General features: G+C 48.3%; 1 long non-coding RNA gene across 1 annotated transcript; it reads right to left on the minus strand.

The window, feature by feature from the left end:
• Window positions 1-6,678: 6,678 nt before the first annotated feature.
• LOC309627745 lies at window positions 6,679-22,059 on the minus strand. Its single transcript, XR_014243937.1, has 2 exons — window positions 18,523-22,059; window positions 6,679-17,565 (listed from the first exon to the last, which is right to left on the minus strand). It is a non-coding gene; the product is annotated as an uncharacterized lncRNA (long non-coding RNA).
• Window positions 22,060-26,202: the final 4,143 nt, after the last annotated feature.

Consider the following 26,202-nt stretch of genomic DNA (forward strand, 5'->3'; position numbering starts at 1 on the left):
TCAGGCTCCATGTCTGCTAAGTGGGCACAACAATGACTCCTGGGAGGGTTGGAGAGAGCTAAAGGGAAAGAGCTCTCCCCAGATCTGTTGGTCTGTTATATCACCTGCGTTCCCAAGCTGGGGCTGGGAACTAACGATGGACCTATCCTTCCTGATGTGACTGCGGTAACATGTGTAGAGCCCTTGCATGTACAAGAACCATTCCAGGCGCTCCATGTGGATTATGCCAACGAATCCTCACTACCAGGAGGGCACGCACCATTGGTATCCCCATTTCATAGACGAGGAAACTGCAGCATAGATTGAGTGACTCAGGAAAAAGCACACAGCTAATGAGAGCTGGAGCAGAGCTTCTGAAGGAGGCAGCCTTTGCTGGGCGCTGTCACCTAGCCTCTCACTTCTCTGAGCCTCAGTTTTCTGGTCCCGGGAATGGAGTCACATCCAGGCTAATGCAGAGGAGGCTGGGGTGACTCGACCTGGAACGTGCCTGGGGAGCAGGAGAGCACGCAGCACAGTGGAGGGATGGCCATGATCACGCTCTGTGCTGGTCGTGCTGATACCCTCTTTGGCTGCTATGGCTGGCCAATTGGAAGTCGGGATGCCTGGATCCCCCAAGGGCATGGGGGGGTGGTCCTAAGGGTGGGGGATGAGTGGGTGAAAAGTGGCAAGGGTGTTCTTGTCCTCAGATGGTGATGGGAAGGATGGAAGATTCTGTGCCACTGTGAACCCAGAATTAATCCTTTTAATCCTCTCCCTAAGACTCAGACACACTGTTAACCCATATTACAGGTGAGGAAACCAAGTCACAGGGCGGGTAAGGTCACACAAATGCCTAAGACTGGATCAGTGTTTTCCACCAACCACTGCCGATACCTCCAGCGTGAATGCAGAAACTGATCTGAATGGCAACAAAGCCACCAGGAAGCACCGGCACCTGGGCCAGAGCACTTGGCAGAATCCCCCTCGGACCACAGTCAGAACTGACCAGGTTGCCTTGCTCTAGGTGCTCGGTGCCTCCCTAAACCCAGGTCAGATTTGGAGAAACCATTCTGGACATTGCCTTAGAGATGTGCCGTTGTCGCCAATGGGATCAATGTCCTCATTTACAGATGAGAAAACTGAGGCTTGAAGGGGTTGTGCTATTTGGCCAAGGTCACAGACTGAAAGTCTGTGTCTAGTGTACTTTCATTAATTCATTCAATGGTTGAACAAGACGGACACACTAACAAATACGAACTTCAGGCAGAGATGAATGCCTTGAAGGGAGAAGATAACAGGACGGCGACAGGAAGCACAATGGGAGCGGTCAAGGTGGACCTCTCTACAGAGGCGACCTGTGAGCTAAGACCCGAAGGGCGAAGAGGAGCCAAGGGAAGTATCTCCCATGGAGAGGGACAAGCAAGTGCAAAGGCCCTGAGGCGGGAAGAGGCTAGCCAAGGCTGGAACTGGCCTCTGTCGAATTAAGAGCAGGAGGCCTACACGGTCCGCTTTGCAGTTTCTGAAGCTCTGGGAGATGTTAGCGAGGAGAACGGTGGGGGCGGAATAGGGGGGACCGCGGGCCCCAGTTACAGGGAAAGTGATGGCGACTTGGACCAGGGTGACCGCTGCAGAGATGCTTTTTTCTTGGTAACCTTCCTTCTCTTCTGCGCCTCTCCCCACTCCGACACCTTCGGAGAGTTTCTGGAGAAGCTTGGCAACCCGACGGGGTGAGGCAAGCCCCAGGCCCCACTGTAGTTTCTCTTCCCTTCCGAGCTTATTCAGATTCGAGACCCCGCCCCCCGGCGCCCAAGCTCCCGCCCTGGAGTCCCTGGAACCCGGCCGAGCCAGCCCTAGAGCCAGCTAGGCCTCAGCTGTGGGGCGGAGTCCGCCGCGGACACCCCCCGCGGCGACCGCAGCTCACAACTAAGCTCCCCCGCCCCTCCCTCTGACACCCGGCCTGGCTCCCGAGGCCCAGCTGTGCGCCAGCTGTGCGGTCCCGCCCCGGAGTGCGCTCCCGGAGTTCAGCCGTCCTCCAGGGCCTGCCCTGGATCCATCTCGCAGTTTAGGAAACTGAGGCCCGGACGCCAGCGAAGGAAGAGGATTGCCTGCTATTGGGCAGGGGCGGGTACATGACTCTCCGCCCAACGCCTGCCCTGCACAGTCCCATTTAATCCTCACGAGAGCCGAGGACAGGATTCTTATCGTTACCGCTTTGCACGCAGCAGCACACTGCTGCCCAGCGAAGTGAAGGTACTTGCCCAGGGCCACGTGGCTAGACAAGATTCCAGCCCACACCCGGGAAGTCAAGCCAGGTGCCCAGGGCGCAAAAGTTGGGGAGGCACTCACTCTCGGGGTTGTGTTAAGTGCAGGGTGGGCACATGGAGGGAAGGGACTACATGTCCAGAGAGTGAAGATACCCGCCCTCAATCATCTGAATAATATCTGCTCCTTTGGTGTTATTAACAAAGGTGGAGCCTGAGCTCCCTGCCCTGCCCCCCACTTTATTCATGCTTCAAGTCTTGCACCAAGTACATCTGTCAACATCGTTTCCTCCTGTGAACTGAGGGCAGGCTGTGGTTTGATAGATTTTTTTATGCCAGCGCCCAGTACAGCCCCGGGTGGGGAAGCAAGTGCCGCATCCCCTAAATGAGCGCTTACTCTGAGCCAGACGCTGTGCCAGGCACATAACATGCGCTATTTCGCTTAATTCACCCTGTGACCTTCAGAGAAAATATTGTCTTTACTCCCTTTCTTAGACGGGTCTGCTGTGCTCCACACATGTCAAGTGACCCGTCCAAGGTCACTAAGCAGCTTCCGGGTGAACCCTCAGGAACCTGGACTCTTGACCGGGATACCCAGTTTTCCTCCACGCTGGGGCCGGGCAGGGTCGGGGGCGGGAGGTGGTTTCGAAGGAGAAATTCGGGAGGTGAGGCCTAAGCTGGAAACTTCACGGCGCATTGATTTGGGCGGGGGACGCAAGGAGGCGCCCGGCGAATATTTCTGCTCTCTTGAAACGCCTGTCGGCTGATATCTGAGGCTCTTCCAGGTCAAATCGAACTGCTCAGGGTCCGGGGATAGGGCGGCGGATCCGAGAGGCCCGGTCAGCGGACCCCCTGGCCCAGTAAACGCTACCGGGTTCGTGGATGAGAGCTTGGGGCAGGTGCACCGCCTGCGTCCTGGCCTCGATTTCTAGAAGGGGAGCCCTCAGTCTGACTCCATAGGTCCCCTGAGAGCCGGGTTGGAGGAGGCAAGGAAGGGTGGTGAGGACCCTGAAAGGACGTTCTTCTTACCCTTCCTTCACCCCGCCCCAATACTTTTCCCTTTCTCACCTTTTATTTTCAATGTGATTAAGATAATTTCTTGGGGCTTCCCTGGTGGCGCAGTGGTTAAGAATCTGCCTGCCAATGCAGGGGACACGGGTTCGAACCCTGGTCTGGGAAGATCCCACATGCCGCAGAGCAGCTAAGCCCGTGCGCCACAACTACTGAGCCCGCATGCCACAACTACTGAAGCCTGTGCGCCTAGAGCTGGTGCTCCGCAACAAGAGAAGCCACTGCAATGAGAGGCATGTGCACCACAATGAAGAGTAGCCCCCGCTCACCACAACTAGAGAAAGCCCACGTGCAGCAACAAAGACCCAATGCAGCCAAAAATAAATAAATTAGATTAATTAATTTAAAAAAAAAGATAATTTCTTATGTTAAAAGGTGTGAAGTGACCACTAGAGACCCTGGGCCACCCACTCATTTGATGAGTGTTCATTGTGCCAGGCAAGCTGGGAGAGGTGTTGGGGACGATGCTGTGACAAGACAAGGTGCTGGTCCCTGATCAGCTCGGGATGAGAGTGGAGGCTGCTGGCACTAACAATGACATGAAAACAGATGTTGTCAAGCCAGGTGGTATGATGAGGATGTGACTGGGAGCACGGGATGCCTGATGGGGGATGTAGGGAACATTTTAATAGAATAAAGGACCTCCAGGCTAAGGGACCAGGAAATGCAAAGGTCCCCCATCACTGATGTGGGTAGAATTTTCTGGCTTCGAGCATCCTTTAGCAGTGGAAAGGCACTGGCATGATTTGCCTGGAAAATGGACATCTCTGCTTTTAAACTGAATTCACAAATCTGGTCTCCTTTCATTTTCATCATCTAGCGTGCAACTGGGACAGGTTCTCACTGTGCCCATTTTACAGATGAAGGAACTGAGGCCCAGTGCCCTGCCATGGCCCCTCAGTGCATGAGAGGGTAAATCTGGGGTGAGAAGGCAAACCTGAGTCATTCCATGACACCCCAGCTGACTCCAGATGGACTGGTTTCAGGTGACTGCTTAGATCTACGTCTGCCTTCCACCAGCACATCCATTTAAGGAAGGACGAGGCATGCAGTTTGGATGGGCCACAAGCAACATTCCTGAGCTGGCTGAAGGTATCAGAGCATGGAGCAGAGAGAGAGAGAGAGAGAGCACCGTCTTGTTGAGTGGCCTCTGGAGAGGCTCAGGAAGTCTTGGTGCCTGAAGATCTACAATTTTACAGATGTTCGTTGATCTTGGGGGTCTTCATTTTCCTGAGTCAAATCTGCTCCTCCTGGGTGGAATTCTAAGTTGCCTGGGGAGTCCTTGTTTCCACCTGGGAGGGTGTGCCTACCACTGGTCTCCATCTGCAGCTGGGTGGGTCCAGCACTGCACTCAGGCCCGCTTCACCAGGATTGAATGGGAGCTCTGAAATTCTCTGATGGAATGAAGCCCACCCCCTACCTCTGCCTGCAGAGGCCATTCTGATTTTGTTCTCATGCTGAGCTGGCTTCATGGGCCTGTGACCAGTGTGGTCACACTGGGACCCACTCTCAGAAGGGTCCCAGGCTGGGGGTTTAATGCTGCAGTCCCCATCTCTAAGTCCTTGGTAATTTTGATCGTTGAGTTTACATTTTGTAAGTGATGTCTTATGTGCTGGGGGCTTGGACCTGCCTCCAGCTGCCTCCCCGGGACAGCTTTTGGCTGTCTGCTCCCCTCCTTCCTGGTCACTCAGGACCCAGCCAGCCTTCCCCTCTGCTCCCTCCCCATGACTGCTGCTGCTCTCCATCTGGCAGGGGCCCATGTGCCAATGTGCGCAGACACCCCAGGGCATCTGGAGGTGGGGCATGGTGGGTGAATGTGTTCCATGGGCAACTTGGGAGGGGTGAGCCTCTTGTCCACCCTGATCCAGGAGCCCAGCACATCCCAGCATAGAAATTGCAACACCCTTGGGGATCACCCGTTTGCCAAGGGTTGGGGCAGGGGTTCCGAGGGAAGAGGAGGGACCTGACCGATTCGACTTCCCTGTCGCTGGTTAGGTCAGGTGGCTGGCAGGATGGGGGAGCCAGGCAGCTGGTGGAGTGGGCACTTGCAGCCAGGTCACACGTGGGGCCCCCAAGACACCTGCCAGGGTCCCTGTGAACGCAAGGGGGTGACACCACATAGGAAACCCCTCTACAGGGCAAGAGTGAGGCCACAGGGAGAGGCAAACACTTTCTACGTGAGCCCCTTTAGCACACTTTCCCCCCTGCTTTTTGAAAAAGGGGCTGTGCATTTTCGCTTTGACCTGGACCCCACAAACTATGCAGCCAGTCTTGCCCCCGTGTGCTGGGTGGCTCGTGGGTCTTTCTTGCTGGAGGCTCAGTATCGCTGACCCAACCCACAGAGCTGGTCCTCCAGGGGTCTGGGCAGAGGTAAGTGCAACCTCTCAGCTAATAATCAAGTCTTCGTAAAATGGGATGCCCGCCTCCCACACGAACCCCAGCTTTACAAGGAGGTGCTCTTGGCAGCACACCAGCAGGAACTGCGGCTTCGGTTCAGGGGTGACGTGTCTGCCATGTTCTGGGAGGTCCAGGCTCAGAATCAGAGAGCTAGCTGGGCATGGAGACAGCCAGTCATGGGTGCAGGTCCTGATGGGCCATAGGAGGAAACTGAGGCCCAGAGAGAGTTGGTGACAGTCTGGGGGTCTCACTGGGAGGAGGAGCAGAGTGAGGTCAGGCACTCAGGTCATCGGGTCCAACTTCAGTCCGAAGCAAACATCCCTGCTGTTCCCCTGCCTTCAGTGAGCTTTGATATAATGGCTTCTAAGACCCTTTAGCTTGCTGCTTGGTCCATCCTGTCCAGTTCTCCATAGCAGCTTCAGGAGGGATCTTTAAGAAACTGAAATCTGATCATTTCACTCCCCAGCTCTAAATGCCTCAATGGCTTCCCATCTCCTTCACGGTGAAGTGCAGAGTCCTAACCCTACAAAGCCCTACGTGATCTGCCCCACTGCCCCCTATGACTTTCCCAATTACTCTTGCGATGGTAACTCCTCTGGCCTTCTGGATGTCTCTCAAGCGCAGCACACATACCCCTGCCCCAGGGCCTTTGCACTTACTGTTGCCTTTGCCTGCAGTGCTTTTCTCTGGGTATTTGTATGCCTGCATGCTCTTTCTCTCTTTCAGTTTTCTGCTCCAGTGTCTCAGAGAAGCCTTTCCTACTTCCCCTGTCTAAAATTGCATTGTTTTCACTGCATGATCATGATTAAGCTTGCTTTGATTTTCTTCATATAAATCACTACCTGAGAGCAGAGTGTATGTTTACATGTTTATGTATTTCCTGTCTCTTCCCAACTTGACTCTCAGCACCATGAGGCAGTGACTGTGCCCCAGCACCTGGGACAGTGCTCAGTGCATAGTAGGGCTTCAGTATTTATTTATTTATTTTTTAAAAAACTATTCATTAGTTCTTTCTTTCTTTCTTTTTTTAAAATTTTTATTTATTTATTTATTTTTGGCTGCGTTGGGTCTTCGTTTCTGTGAGAGGGCTTTCTCTAGTTGTGGCAAGCGGGGGTCACTCTTCATCACGGTGCGCGGGCCTCTCACTATCGTGGCCTCTCTTGTTGTGGAGCACAGGCTCCAGATGCGCAGGCTCAGTAGTTGTGGCTCACGGGCCTAGTTGCTCCGTGGCATGTGGGATCTTCCCAGACCAGGGCTCGAACCTGTGTCCCCTGCATTAGCAGGCAGATTCTCAACCACTGCGCCACCAGGGAAACCCCAGTATTTATTAATTAAATGAAGACTTCTCGTCTCATACACAGGTGGAGCCCTGAGAGGTTCTGTGGGCAGCTCTAGGCCCTGCAGGTCTGGGGGAGCAGCTGGCTGGCAAACTGGGCCCCTGAACAATGAGCCCAGTTTTTGGTCTCTGTCCACACTGCTGCCCATTTCTCAGAGGAGGCCCTGGGAAACCTGGATACCCAGGAGGCAGGAACATGGGTGCTGAGAAGTCAGCAGCTTCCCATCTGACAGCGCCGGGAACACAGATTTAGGGGAAAATGGTAAAGGAGGAAAAGGCCATTATTTCCATGCAGGCCTGGCAGCTCTCACATCCTGCTACGTCCCTGTCCAGAGTGAAGGCAGGACACCTTGAGATTCAAAGGAGGGACGGGCTTGGTGTGCACATGGAGTTGATGTTGATGGAGCTGAGCGTCATTCTTGGATCCAGGAAGCTTGGGTTCAAGTGCTGGCCGCTCACTAACTGGCCACTTGAACTTGGGCATGTTTGTCTGTTTCTCTAGTTAACAGTTTTTTCATCTGTGTAATGGGTGTCGTAATTCCTGCCTCATGGGACCAGTATGGGGATTAAATGAGTCAATGCATGTGACATATTTGGAATAGTGACAGGGACTTAGTAAGGTCTCAAAATTCACCACTATTATCAGGTTCCTGGACTCAGAAGCCAGAAAGCCTGAGGCTTGGTTCCTGCTCTCCTCCCCACCCCTGCCGCAACATCAACCAGTGTGGGAGAGAAAAGAGAAGAGGAGAAATACCGGGGGAAAAGACACACAGATATGTCCCCCAGCTGCACTCTCCTCTTGTAGACTCTCACCCCAAATCAGCGAGGCTGACAAAGCAGGAGTTATAACTCCCTTTTGCCAAACAAGGAGACCAAGGGCCAGAAAGTTTGGGGTATTTGCCTAAGGTTGCACAGGGAGGAATGGACTAGAATTAGCCCGGATGTTTGGATTCCTGGACCTGTGCTCTGTTCCCATCACATTTTCACACTGGACTGCTTTTCCTAGCATCTGCCTTCTGCATTACAGCTGGATGCCTTTTTTATTTTTTAGTTTTTTCAGGACTTGGATGAGCTGGAGCCTGAAGACATAATAGTGAGTTGGACCCTGTTTTACCACTGATCCCGGGCCAGGGCACGGCCACTAAATGCTAAGGCTCTCACAGAAGCTTTTGCCCTCAGTCTGTGATGTCTGTGAGATCACTCTTGACAAGGATTTCCCAGAAGTTCTTAAAGTACAGGTGAATGTAGGAAATTCTGCTAGGATGAAATTAAGATAAGGGTCATTTAAGTCCTTAGCATTTGGGTACTTTTCTGTATGTGGTTAGGGTAAAGAAAGAATCATTTTTGTTTGCTGAGTACCTACTTGGTTCTTTACTCTTGTTCTTTAATATAATGTACACATCAATATGTGACATGGCATCCTGTCCCAGTTGTTCAGGGAATACTGGAGCCAAGAGTGGGTAAGTCAGTTGCTCAAGATCATGCAGTTAATGAGCCTGTATCTGGAATTCAAATTAAGTTCTGTGTGACTGGAATGCGCATGTCCATTCAATCCAGCCACGCTTGCTTTAAGTGCCTTTAAACACATTAGTAAGCTCTGAAAGCACTGGATATGGTTTCAAAAATATAAATCAAGTAAAACACTTATAAGAAGAAGAAAGAATGTTGGGGAAAAAAAGCAAACTACAAACAAACAAACCCCAAACTCTCTCCTGGTGTTGATGGTTTTCACTGGAGATGATAAAGAACCAGAACTCTTAAAATCAGTCTTTGGACTTGTTAGTAACAGCCTGGTAAGAGAATGCTAATGAAACGTTATTAGTTTTTTTTCTTGTTAAAACCGCATTTCAAATAATTCGGTTCGTCATCCACTTTTTACGAGGAACAAAAACAAATGTTTTCCAAAGCTTCAAACCAAAATCTCTGTGTGGGTTTCTTGTTTTGAGCCAAATATTTTGTGTCTTTTCCCAGCTGGGAATTCCCTCCCCCCTGTCTCTCTGTTGTTCCAAGTCCTACGCGTCTTGCTGGTCCAACTTTCCCCTCTCCCGTCTTAGAGGCTAGCCTTGCTCCCCACAGAGAGCCAGAGTCCTGGGTTCAAATCCCAGATCCTTTTTTGTTGCCCACTAAACAATTAGTTTTTGTTTTAATATAAGCCATACTTTAAAGACATTCCCACTGAAAAATAAACAAGAGTACTCAAGAGTATAGAGCATATCTCCACTCTTCTCCCCAGAGATGATAGGTTTTTTAAAGTTTTTAGAATTAATTTTGACTTTTTACTAAAGAAGTAAGTTTGTATAGTTTTTACAGTCAAATGGTTTAAAAGGCTTACAATGACAGAGAGCAGCCTCCATCTGCCCACCTCAATTCTTCTGCCCAGATGCAACCATTTTCAACTTTTAGTTATTCCTTTTGGCATTTTCTTCCCTCTTTCTAAGTAATATCTCTACACTGATAATTCTTGATTTTTTCTCTGTCAAACATTATCAGTGGACTTTCTGTTACCAAGATGAAATTTGCTCTCACACTAGTTCCCCCAATTATCCTCCCACCAGTCTAATTTCATTTTTTTGTTAAATCAATATTCAGTGTTTATTATTATGACCATGTAAATTGTGTTCACAATCATACCACATAGTATGCTAACTTTAATTACATTTCCTGTCTTGTATAGCTTTTTCTTTTTTCTGGGGTTGATAATTGCCTTTACGTTTTATTTAATTTCCTATGTGTCTGTAGTTAATTCATCTTCTCACTTTTTCAGAACTGGAAACTCTTCTGGGCAAATTCACACATACCAGGTAATCTCTCAGATCCATTTTCTCCCCCCTTGCAGTCATTTCTCCTGGAGAGAATTACCCTCTTACCACTGGTTGCCATCTAGGCCACTACCCAGCTGTCAGCCTTGAATGTCTCTTTCCCATCACCCAGGAAGTTCCCTTTGCCCCTCTCCTGGGTTGGATCCCTGATTTCCTGAGTTCCATGCCTTTTTTTTTTTTTTTTTTTTTGCTTGGTTTATTTCCTGTGTTGGTGTAGATCTCTTTCAGTAACTTTCTGAGGCAGGGTGCATGGAAGGTAAATTTTTCAAAATTTTACATGACTGAGATTGTCTTCATTTCACTCTCACGTTCCAAAGATAGTTTGTTTGCATGTACATGTGCTCCAGCAACCTTGGAACCATTTCTCTGTGGTCTTCTCACTTCCAGCTACTGATGGTCTGATGTCATTCTGATTCCTATTTTATCTCTCTGTAGGCATTTGGGATCCTTCCCTTATTCCTGTTGCTTGGGAATTTCATCATCATGTACTTTGGTGTGGTTCTTTTTTATTCTTTGTGTTGGGCCCCAGGTGAGTCTGGAAACCCATGGCCTTCAGTTGTAAGAAAGCACCTGAATTGTTAATCTGATCATTTCTCTTTCAGACTTCCTATTATGTCCTATCATTTGGTTGTTAGGCTGCTTAGACTGATATTTTAACTTTTTTTTTTTTTTTTTTAAACAACAGAAATTTATTCTCTCGTAGTTCTGGAGGCTAGAAGTCTGAAGTCAAGATGTTGGCAAGGCCATGCGCCCTCTGAAGGTTCAAGGGAAAAATCCTCCCTTGCCTCTTCCAGCTTCCACAGTTGCCAGCAATCCCTGACATCCTTCGGTTTGTAGCTGCATCACTGCAAACTCTGCTTCGCATGGCCTCCTAACCTGCATTTCTTTCTTTCTTTTTTTTTTTTTAAACATCTTTATTGGAGTATAATTGCTTTACAATGGTGTGTTAGTTTCTGCTTTATAACAAAGTGAATCAGCTATGCGTATACATATATCCCCGTATCTCCTCCCTCTTGCATCTCCCTCCCACCCTCACTATCCCACCCCTCTAGGTGCTCACAAAGCACTGAGCTGGTCTCCCTGTGCGATGCAGCTGCTTCCCACTAGCTATCTATTTTACATTTGGTAGTGTATATATGTCAGTGCTACTCTCTCACTTCGTCCCAGCTTACCCTCCCCCCTCCCTGTATCCTCAAGTCCATTCTCTACGTTTGCATCTTTATTCCTGTCCTGCCCCTAGGTTCATCAGAACCTCTTTTTTTTTTTTTTTTTTAGATTCCATATATATGTGTTAGCATACGGTATTTGTTTTTCTCTTTTTGACTTACTTCACTCTGTATGACAGACTCTAGGTCCTTCCACGTCGCTACAAATAACTCAATTTCGTTTCTTTTTATGGCTGAGTAATATTCCATTGTATCTATGTGCCACATCTTCTTTATCCATTCATCTGTCAATGGACACTTAGGTTGTTTCCATGTCCTGGTTATTGTAAATAGAGCAGCAATGAACACTGTGGTACATGACTCTTTTTGAAGTATGGTTTTCTCAGGGTATATGCCCAGTAGTGGGATTGCTGGGTCGTATGGTAGTTCTATTTTTAGGTTTTATAAGGAACCTCCGTACTGTTCTCCAGAGTGGCTGTATCAATTTACATTCCCACCAACAGTGCAAGAGGGTTCCCTCCCTTTTCTCCACACCCTCTCCAGCATTTACTGTTTGTAGAGTTTTTGATGATGGTCATTCTGACTGGTATGAGGTGATACCTCACTGTAGTTTTGATTTGCATTTCTCTAATGATTAGTGATGTTGAGCATCCTTTCATGTGTTTGTTGGCAATCTGTATATCTTCTTTGGAGAAATGTCTATGTAGTTCTTCTGCCCATTTTTGGATTGTGTTGTTTGTTTTTTTGATATTGAGCTGCATGAGCTACTTGTAAATTTTGGAGATTAATCCTTTGTCAGTTGCTTCGTTTGCAAATATTTTCTCCCATTCTGAGGGTTGTCTTTTCGTCTTGTTTATGGTTTCCTTTTCTATGCAAAAGCTTTTAAGTTTCATTAGGTCCCATTTGTTTATTTTTGTTTTTATTTCCATTTCTCTAGGAGGTGGGTCAAAAAGGATCTTGCTGTGATTTATGTCATGGAGTGTTCTGCCTATGTTTTCCTCTAAAAGAGTTTTATAATGTCTGGCCTTACGTTTAGGTCTCTAATCCATTTTGAGTTTATTTCTATGTATGGTGTTAAGGAGTGTTCTAATTTCATTCTTTTACATGTAGCCGTCCAGTTTTCCCAGCACCACTTATTGAAGAGGCTGTCTTTTCTCCACTGTACATTCTTGCCTCCTTTGTCAAAGATAAGGTGACCATATGTGCCTGGGTTTATCTCTGGGCTTTCTATCCTGTTCCATTGATCTATATTTCTGTTTTTGTGCCAGTACCATACTGTCTTGATTACTGTAGCGATACTTTAACATTTTAAAAATCTTTTTTAAATCTTTCCTCACCTATGTTCTACAGTGCTTTTCTAGGAGATTTCTTCTATTTTATCTTTCATTCTTTTCCTTGATGTTTTCATTCCTGCTGTTATGCGTGTAATATTTAAGAGCTCTTCTGTGTTCTGTGAATGTCCCCTTTTTATAGCATCTTACTATGTTCTTATTTCACAGATGCAATATTTTCTCTCTTTGAGGCTTTGAATTATATTTTAGAAGTTTTCGTCTGCTTGCTGCATTGTCTCTCTTTTTCTCCAAGTTCTTCTTTCCCATTAAGAGGTGTTTCCCAAAGGGATGATCATTTTTGCACAAAAAAGTTGACCACAGGCTCTGTGGGCATGGGCGTGTCTTGTGGACCGGTGGGCTACCTGGGTGGGCAGTAAGGCAGCGATCCAGCCCAGATGACAGTTCCTGTGGATCTTTCCCCTTAAACTGGTGGGTTTCCACAGAGAGAATCCCTTCAGTTTCTTCCCTGGGAAGGGCATCGAGGGTAGAGACCGGCCAATAGGTTTCTGAGAGCTGAGTATGGAAAGGCACCAAGTGGTCTCATCATTGTAAGTGCAGAATTTCTCCTCATGCTGTTTTCAGGCAGATACCAGCCTGCCTCCTTCAGATGTATCTGGTATCTTGGAATCCAGAGCCGGTTTGGGTCCATTTCTCTAGAGAAGAAAGCTCTAGTGGTTCACTAGAATGGGAGATGAGTGTACATCCTGATGCACGTGAGGGAGGACTTTCTACCAGTCCTCCTCTGCTTCCACCCGTCTCTCACCCAATCTCTAGAGGCAGGTGGGCCTCTGGTTCTGGGCATGACCAGCTCATGTGTAGACTTCCTCCTCTAAGACTTGGAATTCACTTGAGCCGGCTCTGCTAGGTTGCGTATCACTTGCCCATTCGTTCACCATCTTCCCAAACCTTATGGACATCTCTTGATTCCTGCACCCTTTGTTCTCATAGATGAATGCCTTCTAAAAATTCCTTTATTGTTATTGTAGTGGACTGTTAGAGGAAGTGGAAATAAATGTGTTTCATCTGCAGTGTTTATATGGAAATAGAAACCTTTCTTGAGACATTTACATAATAATAAATCCATTGATGATAATGAAGATAATAAAAACTACTGTCCATCACTCAAATTGTTCAAGTGCTTTGTAGGCACTGTCTCATAATGACACAGGAGCTAAACACTATTTTTGTCCCCATACTACAGATGAGGAAAGGGAAGCTCTGCTAGGCAGGTAATTTGCCCAGAACCAGTGTTGATGAGTAGAGAGGAGGAGTTCAGGACCAGGTCTGTCTCTGGAACCTGGTCCCTAACCTCCGCCTGTTCAGGTCCTCCCAGCCCTCTGTGCACAAGAACACACAGGAATGGGTGGAATGTCACACAATCGGGCTGTGAGCATCACTCCGTAGCTTCCTTTTCTAATCCAACCATCAGTCATGGATATCTGTTTATACCAGCCCATTAGAGCAACCTCATTCTTTCTTTTTAACAGGAGCATAATATTCCACAACAAAACCTACCAAAATGTATTTAACTACTCCCTATGGAGGGACATGTATGTCATCTTTAATCTCCACAACTTTTAGCCATGTGACTTGGGGTATACCAAGTCTCCTCTTGAGCCTCAGTTTCCCTATCTTAAAAATGGAAGCATCACAGAGGGTCCACTCCAGTACAATTCCATCATATAAAGTATAAAAGCAGTTGAAAACTCAAATATGCCACATACAGCATTGAATGGAAACCCTCCAAAAGATACGTCCATGTCCTAATCCCTGTAACCTGTGAATGGGGTGTTATTTGGAAAAATAGTCTTTGCAGATATGATCAAGATAAGGATCTCGAGATGAGGAGATCATTCTGGATGACTCATGTGGACCCTAAATCCAATGACAAGTGTCCTCATAAGAGGCACACAGAGGAGGCAATGTGATCATGGGGGCAGAGATTAGAGTGATGTGGCCACACTCTCAGGAATGCCCACAGCCCAAGGAGCTGGAATACACAAGAAGGATCCTTTCTTAGGATCTCTGGAAGGAGCTTAGCCATACTGACACCTTTTTATTTTTATTTTTTTTTATTGAAGTATAGTTGATTTACAATGTTGTGTTAATTTCTGCTGTACAGCAAAATGACTCAGTTATACACATATATACATTCTTTTTTATACTCTTTTCCGTTATGGTTTATCCCAGGATATTGGATATAGTTCCCTGTGCTATACAGTAGGACCTTGTTGTTTATTCATTCTATATGTAATAATTTGCATCTGCTAACCCTAAACTTCCCGTCCATCTCTTTCCCCCTCCCCTTTGGTAATCACAAGTGTGTTCTCTATGTCTGTTGAGTCTGCTTCTGTTTCATAGATAGGTTCATTTGTGCCATATTTTAGATTCCACATATAAGTGATATCATATGGGATTTGTCTTTCTCTTTCTGACTTACTTCACTTCGTATGATAATCTCTAGTTGCATCCATGTTGCTGCAGATGGCATTATTTCATTCTTTTTTATGGCTGAGTAATATTCCACTGTATATATATACCACATCTTTATCCATTCATCTGTCAATGGACGTTTAGGTGGTTTCCATATCTTGGCTATTGTGAATAGTGCTGCTATGAACATAGGGGTGCATGTATCTTTTTGAATTATAGTGTTGTTCAGATATATGCCCAGGAGTGGGATTGCTGGATCATATGGTAATTCTATTTTAGTCTTCTGAGGAACCGCCATACTGTTCTCCATAGTGGCTGCACCAATTTACATTCCTACCAACAGTGTAGGAGGGTTCCCTTTAATCCACACCCTCTCCAGCATTTGTTATTTGAGCCCTACTAACACCTTGATTTCAGACTTCTGGCCTCCAGAACCATGAGGGAACAAATTTCTGTTATTTAAAGTCACCAAGTTTGTGGGTAATTTGTTATGGTAGCCACAGGAAACTAATATATGCTTTGGAAAAAAATTTTTTTAAATGAAAGTATCACTTAGAGCAACTCAGAATTCTCCCACCTATAAAGAAGTGGATATCTCGTGAAGCAGGGCATTGTTTCCGGAGACCCACACAGCAGTCTCGGGCTGACGTTTCTTTGCACTGCAGGCTTGGCTCATTTCTCGCAGGTTCTGTAGTTTTCACTGTAGGTAATCACCTGGTCTCCTTCCCAGAGCTACCTCTCTTGACATGGGGCTCAAGCATGAGCATATTAAACAAGGTTCTAAGCAAGACTCAGGTAACACCGTCCCTGAAGAATCACAGCTCTGAAATCAGAGTTGGCACCCCCAATGTCCAGGAGAGATGCAGTAGGGCCCAGAGGAAGTCTTGGTCTGTTCTTGACCTCAGAGAAGGTCAGGGTTGGAAGGGTCCTTAGAGACCCAACCCTGTTACTGAGACGCTGAGCCCAGAAAAGGCAGAGACTTGCTAAAGTCTTGGGGCCAGCAGAAGCCTGAGTAAGGGGGTGCCAGGTGAGCAGCCTCTCCACACAGTGGAGTCGGCCAGCCCCAGCTGCGGCAGGCCTGCACCTCCACCTGGATCTGCCTGGAAGCCGAGGCCCCCGGCCCTGCTCCGAGGGAGAGCATCTCAGACCTGGGGAAGGCCCATCTGCCTTCTGGGCTGCCCTGTGTGACCCCCAGCCAACTCCTCAACTTCTCTGAGTCTGTTTCTTCATTGCTAACATGGAAAACCTACTGATTATAACAGCCATCCCTACCTCGCAAGGTTATTTAAAAGACTGAAAATGACCCTGGGTGAACATGCGTCATAAAAACATCAAGGCCAAATAAACAGCAGCTTTCCCGCTCCCACGCACTCACAGAGCTCTAGCAGCACCCCTTAGCTCTATTACTGTTAGTTTTAATGCTTGTCTTTACCCTCGGGATAAAAACTCCCTGCCAGCAGTGGCCGGCTGTGGCTGTTCTTTTCACTGCTGAATCCTCCATTTCTACACGATTCCTGACACATAGGTGCTTAAGAAATAGTGCCTAAATGAATATACTAACACTATTGTTAATATGAGATGGCATGATGTAGGATTCAAAAAACATCTTTTGTCTTACGGATAGAGCCTTACGTACTAGATCTTGTCTTTATGCGCTAGGATATTTTGCCTATCAATCTCTCTCATTCTTTCCCACCCTCTCTGAATCTCTACCTTTGTCCATCCTTCCGTCTTCAAGTCTGAGCTCTCCCGCAGGCCCAGAGCCACTGGCATTTTCTTGGTCTGATCATCTCCAAGCTTGCCCATAACCTCTCCTGGCCACAGTTTGGATGGGAGCAAGCAGGGACCCTCCTCCTTGGTCCTCCAGGAAGCCTCCATTCCTCCCCAGGGGCATTTCCAAGCCCAGGCCTGGCGACTTTGGGAGCCTGAAATCCAGGTTCTAATGTGACCCAGTGCTGGTCTTAGTGACAGACTGAGGCTGGGTGCAAACCTCCTGATGGACATAAAAAAAATGTCAGGAATCTGAAAAAAAAATTTTTTGGCTGGAGCCCCACCTTAATCCCTCATGAGTTGTCTTAGTTGAAAGGCTTTTTTTTTTTTTTTTTCTTGCGTGCAGATTATCTGAGAACTGCTTGGCACTTGGGAATTTTCCATTGGCGCAAGTCAAGCCTACTGGTGCCAAGAAAGGAGAGAAGAAATATCAGACAAAATGGGCCCTGCTCTCCTGCCAGTCTCAATTTGTGAGACTTTTTCCATCCCTGGGGCCATTTGTGAGAAATCAAGCTCCGAGGCCTTCTAGGGAAAATCTTTTGACTTTTTATTCTCCAGCGTGGAAATTCTCCACATTTGAATATTAAGTGGTGACATGAGAAGGGTGTGGGGCAGCCAGCCCAAGAAAAGTTGTATGTGCTTATTTTATTTATTTTTTTCTTTTCTGATAGGGAGGCAGTGAGGTTTCTGCTGTCTGAAAACGTTTATTCAAATTGTGGCTCTGTTACTGGTTGTAGCATGGATTGGGCAAATCACATCATCTCCTGGTCCTCACTTTCTTCTTTCTGGTGTATGTGTGTGTGTGTGTGTGAGTGTGGTGTGAGCTGGGTCCTCAGCTGGGAAGCTGCACCTTGGAGGGTGAGCCTTGGGCAGATGGGGGAAGAGACCGCCCGTATCTCTTCAGATTATCATTCATGAAGGGCAGGTGTAGATGGCAGGGTGGTCTTCCAGGCAGCAGGTACCAGGACGGAAGCAGGTCAGAAGCCAGGATGACGTAGCCTGCTGAGAAAATATACTTTTATGTTACTCCCCATATTTATTCCCATTTTGAAATCCTTCAGTCTCTAGGGAAAAAAATCTGGATAGAGCTCGGCTACTGGATATTCAAGGGAAGAACTTCTGTGAAGAGGGTGACAATGTGTGGGACCCCTGAGCAGGCTAACAATTTTCCTTTCGAACTGATGTTCTCTAAGTATTTACTTTGTAAATATTTACAGGGAGGGGGTGGCAGGCGTGGAGAAGGAGGGCCCCTAGTGGCTGTCTTGACATCGCTTCTGCTGTCAGAACAGTTCTGCTCTGGCCCAAACTTGCAGGCTTCATGGAGTAAAACAAAACTTCTTCAGTTAACTGGGCCCTACTTAGAGTTTAGCAACCATCTGTCGGTCCTCAAGCTTACCTTTGGCTGGGAGTCTAATTCCTCAGCCCGTGTGGGGATTCTTTCCAGACCCTCCTCCCTTGAGAGATGTTCTGTAAACACAATTCCCTCCATCTTACTGTCCCAGGGATGATTGGCCCCTCTTGTGGGTGGGCTTCAGCAAAGTGCTCAGCTGTTGGCCCTCAGTCTGGTTCTGTGAGTGTGTCTAAGGGGGACACTGCCCACCCAACCTCTGCCAGACCAGAGAGGTGGGCCATGGTAGGAGCAGCCAGCAGCACGAGGTCTGTGAAGAAAGGAGCACTGGGACCATTGCACCCCATCCTGCAATGGAGATTCTCTCCCCATCGTTGCAATCTTGAGAGTTCAGGGTTTCTTTATATCAACATATATATAGTGCAGTGCCTGACACACACTGGGCATTTATTGTGAGGCAATGCAGTGCAATGGCCAAGAGAACGGGCTTTGAATCCAAACTTTCTACTTTCAGATACTACCCCTGCCAACTGCGAGACTTTGGGGAAATTGCTTAAACCCTCCCTGCCCCCGTTTCTCATCTGTAAAATAGGAATTATAATAGTACTTACTTTACTTTGTTTTTCTGAGGACGAAATGAGATGATATTTTGAAATGCCAGCACTGGGTGTATCATATTGTGGTCAGTAGCATCATGGCAGCCAGAGATGTCCACGTTCTAATCCCCAGAATCTGTGACTATGTCAGGTTTCATGGCATTAAGATGAGGAGTTCAGATGGCAGATAGTATTAAGGTCCTTAGTGTCCTGGAGATGAGGAGATGATCCTGGATGATCTGGGTGGTCCAGTGTGATCATAAGTGTCTTTATAGTGGAAGAGGGAAGCAGAAAAGAGAGAAACAGCATAACATGGCAGCATGAGACAGTTCTGATCAAAGCTGATGGTCTTGAAGATATAGGGAGGGTCATGAGCCAAGGAGCACGGCAGCCTCTAGAAGTTGGAAAAGACAAGGAAACAGATTCTCCCTTAGAGCCTGCAGAAGGAACCAGTGAGACGGATTTTGTCCTTCTGACCTCCAAAACTGTAAAGAGAATAACTTCGCATTGTTTCCAGCCAGGAACTTTGTTATGCATTAATGGAAAACTAATATAGCTGGGTGCAGGGGAAGGGCTTCCTTTCCTGCAGGCTGAGCTTAACATCTGAAAGGTGGTGTATGTGCCCATTTTCAGAGCGGGAACTAAGACAGCATGAGTTATGTATAACTGTGTAACAGTATTACCAACTCATTTAAACTGGCAGCTTAAAATAACTCACATTTATTATCTCATAGCTCCTGTGGGTCAGGAGTCCGGCATGGCTTGGCTGGGTCCTCTGTTCCAGATCCCTCAATCCAGGTGTTGGCTGGGGCTGTTTCATCTGAGGCTTGACTGGGGAGGGCATCTGCTCCCAAGCTCCTGTGGCTGTTGGTAATTCCTTGTAGACTGCTGGACTGAGGGCCTGTTCTCTTTTTGGCTGGAGGCTGGAGGCTGTCCTCAGTTCATGGCCACGTGGCCCTCTCCATGGGGCAACTTACAACATGCAGCTTGCTTCTTCACACCCAGCAAGACAGATGTCACAGTCTTATGTAATGTAATCACATGGGCCTGACCACACACATCCATCACCTTTTCCACAGTCTTTATGTCTGGAAGTGCATCACAGGTCCTGCCCACACTCGAGGAGAGGGGCTCCCACAAGAGTGTGAACATCAGATCATGGGGCACCCTAGAGTTTGTTCTCCACAAAGAACAAACAAGAGATGGTATGAGATGACTCCAAGGAGGGAGTGTGATGTGAGAATCAAAAGCATTGGCTCTGGAAACTTTGCTTTGGGTTAGATTCCAACTATGGCACTTCCTGGTCCTGGAAAAGCTGCTTAGCACTCTAAACCTATTTATCTCACCCATAAAATGGGGATGATGGAGGCCTAGCCTCGTAGAACTATTCTGAGGTTTCTAGTTGATCCAGAACTTGAAAGACATAGCCGCGTCATTGATTTAGCCCAGGAGAACCTAAATCAATGTCACTCGTGTTCACTGGTTCCCCTTTAAATGTTGGTTGGTTTTGTGTGGTAGAGGGTCTATAGTAGTCTATTCCAGAAAGCAGTTTTATCTGTGGCAGAGGATACCTTGTCTCCCAGCATCCATCCTCCCTGACTCCCTTTGCTGATGGAGCCTCCCAGTATCGGCTGGTGTCTTAGGCAGTTTGTTCTGCTCTAACAAATTACCAGAGAATGGGGGGCTTCCCAGTTCTGGAGCCTGGGAAGTCCCAGATCAAAAATTGCCCCCTGTAGCAAGAATGACCATGTGACCAAATCTGGTCGAGCGGATGTGACCAGAAGTGATGGGTTGCATGCCCTCATAGGGAGCAGGCATACCTCCTGTCCCTCTTCCCTCTTCCTGTCAGCAGGAAGGTGATGGGAGCAAGTTTGACCACAGGTTGTTGTGATGGCAGAGAACAGGACAGAAGGGTCCTGGCTCCTGACACGCACCAGCCCTGGACTCTCTACCCAGATGCTTACGAGAGCAAAAATTAAACTTCTTCTTCTTGAAGTCACTGTACTTGAAGTTTGCTTGTTAAAATGGCTTCATCAGCATTTTATTTAATACTTGGCTATTTACTGGCTTTCGCTGTGAAGAACACTTGCGGCAGGATATGGAGATGAGTTAAATGCAGTCTCTGTTTACAACTATGCGTGAGTCCTGCCTTTGCCTGGATTCCCAGAAAACAGTACCTGAGACAAAAGGCTTCTGTGCTACAGCTTTGCCGGGGAGCGTGATCCCAGGGGGCAGCGAGTGAAGCTGGGTGGAAGGATGCGCTGACCCCACTAAGGGTGACTGATGACCCGACCTCCTCCAACTATTCTGTGAGAATCATCTGAGAAGGATCTCCCAGGGGAGAGAGAGCAGAGCAATTTTCCATTGGCTCCTGACCCCTCCTTGGCCAAAGGTTAACCCATGCGGTGTTAATTCCTTGCATTGCTGGGTAGTGCGTGTGTGGGCACAGCGGGTGCTCCCGTGGCATCAAGAGCCCAGCATCGATAGAGAACCCCTGGGGTGAGAGGCGGTCAGGTCTCCGCATCCTGAGGCTGGGCGGAGCCCGTGCAGCCATGGCTGGGCTCAGTGGCAGGGGAGACACGAGCATCTCAAGTGCATGCGAGGGGCTCTGAACATCAGTAGAGGAGATGAGTCAACACAGCAAAGTCCATCCTCCCTCCATCATCGCCCTCCCCATCACTAACTGCGATGTCCCGTAGCTGCTCGCACAGCCTTAATCGGACTCCCTGGGTGGGGTGGGGGGAAATGGACAGAGGACACCAGCTGGGTCCTATCCTCAGCTGCTTAACGTCCTTCCCTATTTTTTTGCATGATGCCCACTGCGTTAGTTTCCTGGGGCTGCCGTAACAAAATACCACCACTGGGGGACTTAGAACAACAGAAATTTCTTCTTTCACAGTTAGGGAGGCCAGAAGTCCAAAATGAAGGTGTCAGCAGGGCCGTGCTCCCTCTGAAGGCTCCAAGGGAGCATCCTTCCCTGCCACATCTAGCTTCTGGTGGCTCCAGGCAGTCCTTGGCTTGTGGCTGCCTCACTCCTCTGACTTCACATGGCCTTCCCCACTGTGTTTCTCTCTATGTGTCACCTTGTCATTGGATTAAGGGCCCACCCTAATCCAGGATCATCTTATCCCAAGATCCCTAACTTAATTACATCTGTAAAGACGCTTACCCCCAATAAGGCCACATTCTAACATTCTGGGCTACCATGTCTTTTATGGGCCAGCATTCAACCCACTATGCTTTCATTTAAAAAATTTCTCTGGACATTTTCTGTTTTAGGGGTCTGAAACCCAACACCAACTCACTTACATAGGAAAGGAGTTGAATGTAAAATAATCAACAAGGGAACTTTACTCAACACTCTGTAACCTATATGGGAAAAGAATCTGAAAAAGAATAAATATATGAATATGTATACTAAATCACTTTGCTGTGCACCTGAAAGTAACGCAACATTTTTTTTTTAAACATTGTTATTGGAGTATAATTGCTTTACAATGGTGTTACTTTCTGCTTTATAACAAAGTGAATCAGCTATACATATACATACATCCCCATATCTCCTCCCTCTTGCGTCTCCCTCCCACCCTCCCTATCCCACCCCTGTAGGTGGAGACAGAACACCGAGCTGATCTCCCTGTGCTATGCGGCTGCTTCCCACTAGCTATCTATTTTACATTTGGTAGTATATATTGGTCCATGCCACTCTCTCACTTCGTCCCAGCTTACCCTTACCCCTCCCCGTGTCCTCAAGTCCATTCCCTACATCTGCGTCTTTATTCCTGTCCTGCCCCTAGGTTCTTCATAACGATTTTTTTTTCTTTTAGATTCCATGTATATGTGTTAGCATACGGTATTTGTTTTTCTCTTTCTGACTTACTTCACTCTGTATGACAGACTCTAGGTCCATCCACCTCACTACAAATAACTCAATTTCGTTTCTTTTTATGGCTGAGTAATATTCCATGGTATCTATGTGCCACATCTTCTTTATCCATTCATCTGTCGATGGACACTTAGGTTGCTTCCATGTCCTGCCTATCGTAAACAGAGCTGCAATGAACATGGTGATACATGACTCTTTTTCAACTATAACACAACATTGTGAATCAACTATACTGCAGTATAAAATAAAAAATTAAAAAAAAATTCTCCCCAAAAATCATCGGGGAGTTCTGGTTTTTTAAGCACAAGCCACTCATTCCCCTTGCTTGGCCCTGCCATAAGCCTTTCTCCGCTGCAAAAAAAAAAAGAGTTGACATATGACTGGGAAGGCCAGGAGCGGAGCAGACCTCAGACATGGCGGGGCAACACCCTTCTCTCTCTTTCTCTCCTCTGCCTTTCTCTGTGCCTTGGCCCCTTCCTATGCTTCCTCTAAGTAGGAGGGAAAAAGCAGAGTCACAGGCCACTCCTAGCTCCTGCCATGTCGGATAAAAGGGAGAGAGATTTTCTCTGGCAAGCTAGATGAGGTGTCAGGCAAGGATTCTATTGGCCCAACTTGGGTCAAGTGTCTATCCCTGGGCCCACCCCTTAGCCAGGGGTGTGGGATACCAGGATTCAAGCCCCACGAGGACCCCGTGGAGCAGGGGAAGGACAGTCTGCAAGGGAAGAGAGGCTGCTGTTCCTGGAAGGAGGGCTGGGCGGGGTGCTGGAGGGCTGCAGATGACAGGACCCCATCACTCACCTGCTGTCTGTCCTACTGCACTCCCCACCACCACACCAATGTGTCCTTCCCCAAAGCCTCCATGCTGTCACAGGCTCTTCCCGCTGCCTCCACAGCCTTCTTTGGAAGCCATTCTGCCCGTCCCTACCTAGCTCTCCCTGCCTGCAGCCCCCAGCCCTGGCCAAGCTGGGTCTGCCTTCCGTGCTCCCACGACCTACTCCGCTTCCATAAATCAAGGCTTACCCCTTTGTGTCATGAAGGTCTGAACATCTCCTTCACTGGACTGGGGGCTCACTGAGCCGAGGGACTGGATCTATTCATCCATCTGTATATTCCCGGGCCTAATACAGAGCAGGAGTTTAGGGAGTCTGTGCTCGCTGAATGAATGAGTGAGTGAAAATAATCTTGGACAAGGTTGGACAAGTCATGGCAGGAGGTATGAGTGGACGAGGAGGGGGAGCTCCTCCCCAGCCGCTCGGTCGTGGTGGTGGCTATAGCGGATGGCTAGTCCCATCACATGCCCTTGGCCTCCTGATTTTGTCCACAGCCCCCAGTTCTCTGCAAGCTCAGATTCACCTCGCTCTGAGGCATCCCTGCTCCGGTCAGCTCTGGGAATCTTTCTGCATCCATCCAGGGCCTTCTCCAGTGTCCTGGCACCTCCCTTGGCTCTGTTGCTGGTGCAAACCAGAGGTGCAGGAAAGTTATCAGTCTCACTCACCCAGGGAGAGTGGGGGCTTATGCAGAGATGCCCTGACTCCTGTCCCCAGGGGTGGGCAGTTCTGGGAGACTATTTTAGTGTCCTGTGGCTGCTATAAAAAATTACCACAAACTGGGTGACTTAAAACAACAGAAATTTGTTGTCTCACAGTCTGGAGGCCAGAGTTGGGGATCAAGGTTTTGGTGCGGTTGATTCCTTCTGGAGACTCTGAAGGAGAAGCCATCCCCAGCCTCTCTCCTGGCTCCTGGTGGCTCCCGGCAATCCTTGGTGTTTCTTGGCTTCCAGACACATCACTCTAATCTCTGCCTCTGTCATCACATGACTTCTGCTCTCTGGGTGCTTTCACGTGGCCTCTTCTGAGGACACCAGTCACCGGATTCAGGGTTCATCCTAATCCAGTATGACCTCATCTTAAGTAATTACATCTCAAAGACTCTAGTTCCAAATAAGGTCATATTCTGAGGTTCCAGGTGGCATGAATTTCGGGGACACCCTTCAGTCCAGCATGGAGGGCTCCGTACCCTTCTCGGGAGGTCCTGGAGGAATGGAATTCCTGCTGCTCGCAGCGGCCGCTTTGGTTATTCTCCTAACAGCTTCCCCATCTCCCCTGCCCCGCTGTCTCCCTCCTCCCCCTGCGTCCCGGGGTCACCCCCAGTGAACTACCCTTCTCGGGTTATGCTCTCGGGGGACCCCAAAACCAAGGCAGACCTCTTTTTAGTGCTAGCTATGAGCTGCCTTCTTCCCCAGCCCCAGCTGTCTCCCTGACTTACCGCCAGAGACCAGAGTCCTCATAAACTACCCTTAATGGTGACCGAGGAGTCACTGTGTGTCATGAACTGTTCTAAGCAGTTTACAGGCCTTAACTTGTGAGTTCTCATATCAGCAGGCTAGCTCTTAGCATTGTTCCCACTTTACAGGCAAGGAAAATACAGTCCAGATAGGTTGTATAACTGGCCCAAGGTCGCACAAGCTAAGGAGCCACAGAGCCAGGTTTGAATCCAAGTGGCTCCCCTCTGGAGCCCCTGCCCCCAGACAATGCCTTTGAGGCCCCTGGTGACCACCTGACTGGCTGTGTCCTTGGGCCCCACAGGTGCCATGTAACCCCCGGCCCTCCTGCGGGCCCCTGTGCAGCGCTGATTGGCAGGAGTTTCCACAGCGGTGTCCTCAGGGCCATCTGGAGGGAGGCTGGGTACTGTGGCTGCGCTCTTGGTCTCACATGAATGTCTCTCATGGTCAGCTTCCTGCTCCATCCATCTTAGGGGACAACCATGAATAGGAAGTGTGGGCTGAGCATGCCGTGGGGGTCTGTGCCACCTCTTTGTTCAGTGTACTTGTACCCTCTGGATGTGCTTAAGCCCAGTCTCAGAGGTGCCATGTCCATCTCATGAAGGGTTGCTTATGAAGGCCAGCGTGGCACACCTGACCATATGGCTTGGCAAGTCTGAGGGCACGCAGCATGCAATGGGCACTTCTGCTGGGTGGTCACTTGATATTCTAAAGTCAGACGCTCTCTACCAGGGCCCAACAGCCTGGTAGGATCTACTTTCCAAATGGTCCCACGTGTTCTTCTGCAGATGGCATTGAAATAGGAGATAGATAGGCCCCAGGCTGAGCGGCTGCGACCAGTCTCCTGCGGACACTTCGAGATGATTGGCCAGAGACCACCTGGAAAACTGTCCGCATATAAGCAACCTAAGCCACGCCCATTGTGCACAACTCACTCCAAGTTCACCTGTGTGGTCTTCCACACGTACTTTGCGACTAATAAACGCTGTCTCTATTTCACAATCTTGGTCTCTTTGCTGAATTCTTTCTTCAGAGAAGACAAGGACCGGGGTCCTTCTTCCAACTGTTCCATCACTGGCATTGGCATAGCCTTGCTCCAGAACCCTGGGGGTCTGCACTGTGGCTCTCTGACTGGAGTTTGTCAGAGCCCTCACTGTGTCTTTTCCTGCTATTGTATCCCTAGAACCACAGGTCCCTGGCCCAAATGGCTGCTTGTACCACAGTCTGCACCTGCTGCTGGGCTTCCCTTGCTCTGGGTCCCCCTCAAAACTAACCCCCTCAAAACTTTGCTTCACCTGAGAAGTCGGTGAAGCAGTATTGCCAAGTGTGGAATATGCTGACCTCAAAACCCAAAGTGGTCTACCAGTAGCTGTGCTTCTTTCTTACTGGTTGAAGTTGCAAAGTGCAATGTCTTGTCATTTTCTTGAGGGGATGTCCCAGCATGCCCTAGACCACTGGACCCCTGAAAACTTCATCCATAGGCTGCCCCCACCCTTGGGACCTCATGTATATTATATATATATATATA

Source organism: Balaenoptera borealis (genome assembly GCF_965194805.1).
Source record: "Balaenoptera borealis genome assembly, chromosome: 4".
In the NCBI taxonomy this organism is placed as follows: domain Eukaryota; kingdom Metazoa; phylum Chordata; class Mammalia; order Artiodactyla; family Balaenopteridae; genus Balaenoptera; species Balaenoptera borealis.